The sequence below is a fragment of the Panthera uncia genome (assembly GCF_023721935.1).
Source record: "Panthera uncia isolate 11264 chromosome B2 unlocalized genomic scaffold, Puncia_PCG_1.0 HiC_scaffold_24, whole genome shotgun sequence".
NCBI lineage: Eukaryota > Metazoa > Chordata > Mammalia > Carnivora > Felidae > Panthera > Panthera uncia.
This window is the reverse complement of record NW_026057580.1, coordinates 116,620,269-116,627,477: the sequence shown is the minus strand read 5'-3', so window position 1 is coordinate 116,627,477 and position 7,209 is coordinate 116,620,269. Positions and strand designations below refer to the sequence as shown.

General features: G+C 50.1%; 1 long non-coding RNA gene across 2 annotated transcripts in view; it reads left to right on the top strand.

Annotated features, from left to right (window-relative positions):
* Window positions 1–701: 701 nt before the first annotated feature.
* The window catches only part of LOC125939047 (uncharacterized), a 21,135-nt gene continuing 14,627 nt past the window's right edge, over window positions 702–7,209 (top strand). For both annotated transcript variants that reach the window (XR_007462919.1, XR_007462918.1), the window contains exon 1: window positions 702–1,044. This is a non-coding gene — a long non-coding RNA (uncharacterized LOC125939047). The remainder of the gene's footprint in view (window positions 1,045–7,209) is intronic.

Sequence of the window (7,209 nt, the reverse complement as noted above, 5' to 3'; positions counted from 1 at the left end):
CTGATGGTGGATAGAGCCACGCGGCCGCCCACGAGGGGCCTGCCGTGGGCTCAGCCTGACCTGGGACCCCTCGGTGTATTTCGAAGAGGGTCATGGGCTCAGCTGGTCGATGGGTTCAGTGGGGTTTTGGGGAGGTTCTGGGGCGCCCGTGGTGGGGAGGCAGCATGGAGGTAGGAAGCAAGCGTGGCCAGAAGAAGGTGGGCCAGTGGAAACCAGCACCTGCCCAGCTGTGGGGCTCTGGGAACGCTCCTTCTGTCTCTGCCACTCTCGTCCTGTGCCCAACGAGGGGGATGCCACAATCGCCGTGAGCATTCAGCGTAAGGGGGCTATAGTGCCTGCACCCCGGAACCTGGGAGTGACCCCTGCCATCACCCTCTACTCCCGCAACACCTGACGTACCCCAAGCTCGTTCTCATATCCCGAACTCGCACATCTCTCAGGCCCCCACACTCGGCCGGGCCCCCGTGACCTGGACCGGTGGCCTCCCTGTGTCCACTCTTGCCCCTCTCACACCAATTTTCAACTGGATAGTGATTTTAAAACACATCTAGGGATATCAGCCTCCCCTTCTAAACATCTGTGTCTCCCTCCCCCCCGCCCCCCCCCCTGCCCCTGGCTCTTATGATAAAGGTGGAAACCGTCATCCGTCCTGCTCTGTCCTCAGCTCTCATCTCCCTGGCCTCTGGGTGCTTGTGGTGGTGGTGGCTGATGGGGGGTGGACAGAGTGCTTCTCCACAGGGAGTCTGGTGCCCAAACTTCCCTCCGGCCCCCTGCTGGCCTAGCCTCACTCCTGGGGGGGCGGGGATTGTCCTCCTCCAACACACTGGGTTCTCAGGCCTGGGGGTCTCCTTCCTCAGGGACACTCACTCAGCTGTAGGCGGGGTTCTGTGGTTACCTGGTTACCATCTGTCTCCCCTGGGGGACGGTGGGCCCCATGGCGAAGGAACCCTGTCACTGAGCGAACGCTCTACAGAAAAGCTTCAAGTTTCGGGAGTATTCTCAACCGGTCCTGAGTCAACTGCTCTCCATCAACCTTAATCCTTGGTAACAAACTGTCACGGTTTCGGATCATACCAAATTGCGGCTTATTTGTAATTATATTAGACTTCTTTCTCCCCCGTTGAGCTCTGGCAGGGAAGGTGAGGCCGGCTTTGATCTGGGAGCAGGTATGTTAATGCCGCAGCTACAGGAAGCCCTCGGGATTGCCGCCCACCCCGCCCCACTCCTGGCCTCCACGCCATTTATCTGCCCGGCCAGATTAAGGAGACCAACTTGAAAGGCGCAGGCACTTGGTCATATTTACATCAGCTGTATCCATTCTAAGGAAAAAAAAAAAACTTTATGGGGGAAAGAAAAAGCCTTAGTGACTCAGGGGTTCGTTAGAATCCCCGGTTAGTACAAGGTTTGGGACTTCTTATTCGTGTATTTTCCAGGGGTCTGCAGGCTTTTTCGGTAAAGGGCCCAGGGTGGGGGTGGGGCGCGTCTACACTCCTCTTTATGGGGGCTGCTCAGCCCATCGAGTCTCATTGCGGGGGGGCTTCGAGAACCACCCGCCCCCGCCCGCTTTCCTCCCACACCCCTCCCACAGCACGGCAGAGGAATCTTCCTGATGGGACCACTTGAGGGTCTAAGTCCCCCCTCCCCACAGGGCTTCCCAGGTACCTGGCCGCCTCCGGCCCCCCTGCTGTCCCGCAGCCACTCCCCTCTGCTCTCCCAGCACTGGCACTCACCCGGGCCCTCCCCCCCCTGCTGCTTGCAGACCCCTCCAGGGCGGAAGCTTAGATTCCCACGTATCCCCTCAAAACGTGGTGGGAACAGAAACTCTGGGTGGAGGGGCACATGTCTGTCCCATGGCACTTTGCACGCGGGAGCTTGGGGATCTGTACCCCGTGGCCTGGTGCACAGAGGGCCGGCCACCCCGCCACGGTGATTGCTGTTGTGGCAAGAACACCCTCCCCTTGAAAGGGGACAAAAGCTTGAGATTCAAGTGTGGGAGTCAGTGTTCTCCAAAGTAGGGTGCTCTCCGTTACCCATTTGGGGGAGAAATCTTCTATTCACGTTTTTTAATTTTTTTCTAAAAATAAAAAAAAAAGTGTGAAGTGTCGCTGATATTTAACCTACCGGCAGAGGCTGGGGGCCTGTCCTATGTCATCAGTCACAGACAGGGCGCCGTGGCGGGGCCGAGATTCGTGGGGCCTGGAGCGCACACTTTCCAGAACAAAAGGGGTACTTGGGGGGTTCGTTAATGAAAAGACTCGCACTGTACGTGACATGCTGAGGCCGCCCGGTGGGACAGCCGTGCTGCCATCACTCACTGCAGCTCTTTGGGACACGCTGTGGCTTTCACGGTTGGGTAAGCGAGCGTACAGATTATGCTTCTTCCACACCCCTCGGTGCCGCCCCCCCCCCCCCCCAAGGCAGTGGGAAACCACAGGAAATGCCAAAAAGAAAGCCTTTGGGGCCTAGGCTGAAACCTTGGTCAGTTTTATGAAGCCGGGGACTAGGCACGACAATCGAATCAGAGGCTAAGTCAGGAAAAAAATGACAAAAGCCCTGTTGAAAATGTAGATTCATATCCTAATCTCCCAGGGGGGCAAAATCCCCCTGGGTGCACACCGTGCTTTGGGAGACTGGCGAGTGACCCCACAAAACCTTGGTGACTTAGCAAGACATTTAAAGGGGAGGATGGGGTGGGTGCACCTGGGTGGCCCAGTCGGTTGAGCCTCTGACTTCAGCTCCAGTCACGATCTTGAGATTCACGAGTTCGAGCCCCGCGTCCGGCTCTGTGCTGACAGCTCAGAGCCTGGAGCCTGCTCCACTTTCTGTGTCTCCCTCTCTCTCTCTGCCCTTCCCCAGCTCCCGCTCTGTCTCTGTCTCTCTCAAAAATAAATAAAAACATTAGAAAAAAAATTTTTTAAGTAAATTTAAAAAAGCAAACCAAAATATGTCAGGATTGTCAGAATGGCATGTGCCATGACACGGGCTGTGGTCACGGCGTCTCGTGCCACACAGAGGCTACTGGTCACGTCTACGAGGGGTACTTGGAAGATTTCAGTGACAGGTGAATCACACGCCTTTATTCTATGCAGAGAAGGTGACCTAAATTTGCCGGCGTTTTCTGTGTGACAAATGACTGGTAGATTGCAGAGGGTTAAAAAGAAAAGCCTAATCCACATCCTTCAAGGTAAAGACAGAATGATCAGTTTGTGACTTATTTGTTTTAATTTTTTTTTTTAATGTTTATTTTTGAGAGAGACAGAGGTCAGAATGCGGGTGGGTTAGGGGCAGAGAGAGAGGGAGACACAGAATCCGCAGCAGGCTCTGGGCTCTGATCTCTCAGCACAGAGCCCGACGCGGGGCTCGAACCCACGAGCCGCGAGATCACGACCTGAGCCGAAGTCGGACGCGCAACCGACTGAGCCACCCAGGCTTCCCCAATTTGTCATTATTAACTGTAGTCCACAGCGGACTTTAGGGTTCACTCTTGGTGTTACACATCCTACGGGCTTCGACACCCGTGCCACGTCACGTATCCAACGTTTGAATATCACGCACTTTCCCTGCCCTAAAAATCCTCTGTGCTCTGTTCACCCCTCCCGCCCTCAGTGCCTGGCACACAGGGATCCTGTCACCGTCTCCGCAGTTTAGCCTTTTCCAGAATGGCGTGTCGCCGGCGTCATGCAGGGCACAGCCTTTTCAGATTGGTTTCTTTCACTCAGTGATACCATTTAAGGCTCCTTCGTGTCTTTCCGTGGCTTGATAGTTCATTTCTTTTGAGCACTGAATAATATGCTGTTGTGGGGCAGCGCCACGGTTTATGTATTCATTTACTTAGTGAAGAACATTTTGCTTACTTCCTAGTTTGGGCAATTAGAAATAAAGCTGCTATAAACATCTGTGTGCAGCTTTTCACGGGGACAGAAGCTACAGCCCCTTTGGGTAAATACCAAGGGGCCCAAAAGCCAAATCTTATGGTAAGAGCATGCGTAGTCGTGTAAGAAACCGCCCATCTGTCTTCCGCGTGGCCGCACGATTTTGCACGCCCACCAGCAGTGACAGTTCCCGCTGCACCACAGCCCTGCCGGCATTGGGTGTCATTAGTGTTGCAGATTTTGGCCATTTTGGCCTTTCTAACAGGTGGGCGGTGCTAATCAATTTGCATTTCCCTGAAGACATGACCTGATCATTTGTTCATGTGATTATCTGCCGTGGGTTTGTTTTCTTGGGTCAGGTGCCTGCGAAGATCTTTGGCGCATTTTTTTATCTTTTTATTTTTTTAAGTTTATTTATTTATTTTTGAGAGAGTGGGGGGAGGAGGGACAGAGTGAGAGGGAGAGAGCGAGAATCCCAAGCAGGCTCCGATCTGTCAGCACAGGGCCCGAGGTGGGGCTCGAACTCACAAACCGTGAGATCGTGACCCGAACTGAGATCAGACGCTCAACTGAGCCTCCCAGGTGCCCCTGGCCCATTTTTTAATTGTATTGTTTTCTTGTTAAGTTTTGAGAGTTCTGTGTGTCTTTTCAAGGCAAGTCCTCAGGTACATTTTTGCACACATTTTCTCCCTGTTTCTGTTTGTCTCTTCAGTCGGCTACTGTCTTTCATAGAGCAGAGGTTTGAATTTCACCGAAATCCAGCTTACCAACGTTTTTCATGGATTGTGCTGCCTTTAGCGTAGTATCTGAAAAACTTATCACCAACCGAGGTCACCTAGGTTTCTCCTGTGGGATCTCCTAGGGGTTTCGAGGCTTTCACTCTCCTTGTGGGTCCATGATCCATCCCGAGCTTGAGTCTGAGCTCTGTATCGAGATTCTTTTTGCTTTCACATGGATGTTCGATTGTTCTATTTCTTTTTTCTTTTTTTTAAGTTTATTCTTGAGAGAGAGAGAGAGAGAGAGAGAGCGCTCGAGTACAAGTGGGGGAGGGGCAGAGAGAGAGAGGGAAACAGAATCTGAAGCAGGCTCTAGGCTCTGTCAGCACAGAGCCCGATGCGGGGCTGGAACCCATGAACCGTGAGATCATGACCTGAGTCGCATTCAGACGCTTAACCAACTGAGCCCCCCGCCCCAGGGGCCCCTCGGTTGTTCCATTTCTTGAGAAGACTATCTTCTCTCTGTTGAATAGCCTTCACTCCTTTGTCAAAGATCAGTTGATGTGTTTGTGTACGTCTGTGTTTATTCTGTCCCATTGGTGTGTTTGTCTATTTGTTCACCAAGAACACATCATCATGATTTTTGTATCCTTACTAAATCTTCAAGTTGCATAGTTTCCACCCTCTGACTTTGTTCTTCTCTTGTGCTATTGTGATGGCTATTCGGGGTCTTTTGACTTTTCTTTCTTTCTTTTCTTAAATTTATTTATTTTGAGAGAGAGAGAGAGAGAGGCCGAGTGAGAGGGAGAGAGAGAATCCCAAGCAGGCTCCAAACTGTCAGCGCAGAGCCTGACGTGGGGCTCGAACTCAAGAACTGTGAGATCATGACCTGAGCTGCAGTCAAATCGGAAACTTAACCAACGGAACCCTGCAGGTGCCCTGCTCTGTACTGTGTTGTGTGTGGTTGTTCTAGATATTACAGTCTACACGTGACTTATCCCACACTCCTCATATCAAAGACTTAACATTTCGAGCGAAGCATCAAATGTTTCCTTCCGTTTAGGTCCTTTTATTCTTTCCACTTTTTAAAAAGATTGGATTTCCTCTACATACACTGAGCGCTGCATCAGGTAGTGTTAAAAGATTTGTTTCAACCATGAAGTCTGATTTAAGAAACTCATGAGAATTGTACTCTATTATTTCACCCCTATTTCCCCCCAATGCATCAGTCTGCTAGGGCCCCCATAACAAAATAGTGCAGACGGGAGGGATTAAACCGCAGGAATTTCTTTCTCAGGGTACAAGAGGCTGCGAGTGCAACATCAAGGTGCCAGGAGGGCGGCTTCCCAGCGAGGCTCTCCTCCCGCCCTGCAGACGGCCGCCTTCTCCCTGCCTCCTCACATGGCCTTTCCTCTGTGCGAGCGCACATCCTCATAAGGACACCAGTCCTATCGGGTTAGGGCCCCACCCTTATGACCTCAGGTAACCTTAATTACTTTCTAAAAGACGCTGTCTCCAAATATGTCACATTGAGGGCCGGGACTTCGATATGTGAATTTGGGGGAACACAATTTGGTTCATAACACTCGCCCCCTTTTTCCCTTTCTGCAAACAATATCGAGCGCCTCGAGAACTCACGGGCCATCCTCGTGCAGGCAGGTGGATCTCTGCGTGGTTTCATTTTCCCTGTGTGTGGCTGAAGTGAGCGCTGTTTGAATACTTAAATAATTCCTTTTGATTGAGTCTGATTGTCATCCTAGGAACAGGCATGTTGCACCTTTCTGATATAGACGCATTCTCGAAGTTAACGTCCCCTTCTCTTAGTCGGCTGGATCTCAATATAACCTTAGCACATTATCCTCACCGGCGTATCGGAGCCACTGGTGAAATTTGAATCGAGTTGTAAATGAGACAATAGCATTACAGCAATATTCAATTCCTAAATTTGGTCATTTTGCTAAGGTTATATGAAAGCACGACCTTTTTACTGGGAAGCATATGATGAACTATTTAGGGGTAAAGGGTCATTATGTCTGTAACTTTCTCTCAGATGATGAAGTAATAATAATAATAATATAATTATATCTACAATGTATGTATATGTAAGGTAGGTATCATATATATGCATGTATATGAAAACCCACATACAAAAGGAGAGAAAGAGAGACCCGAAACATGTATTTCATGTGACGCACAATGCGAAAAAAAATGTTTACAACGGATACATCTGACTGAAGGACATATAGGAGCTCATTATACTATTCCTGTAACTTACGCATAAGTTTAAAACATTTTTCCAAACAAACAGTCAAAACATTTCAGAGTTAAAAAGACAACCCCTCCCCTCCCTGCAACTTGACCTGGGGGTATTATATAGTCCAAGATATTAAAAGTAGGATGAGGTCTATTTTTTTTCTTCAGTATATAGTGTTATCAGTAAAGACAGATTGAAAACAAAATCACACTACTAATTCCAACTGGCCAATAGTCGGTATGTGTCTCCAAGTGCAGAAAGCAGCTCAACAGAATTTGGTGTTTCCGTCGATTCCCCCGGAAGATTTGGTGATATTGGTTTTTTTTTTTTTTTTTGGGACAGAGAGAGACAGAGCATGAACGGGGGC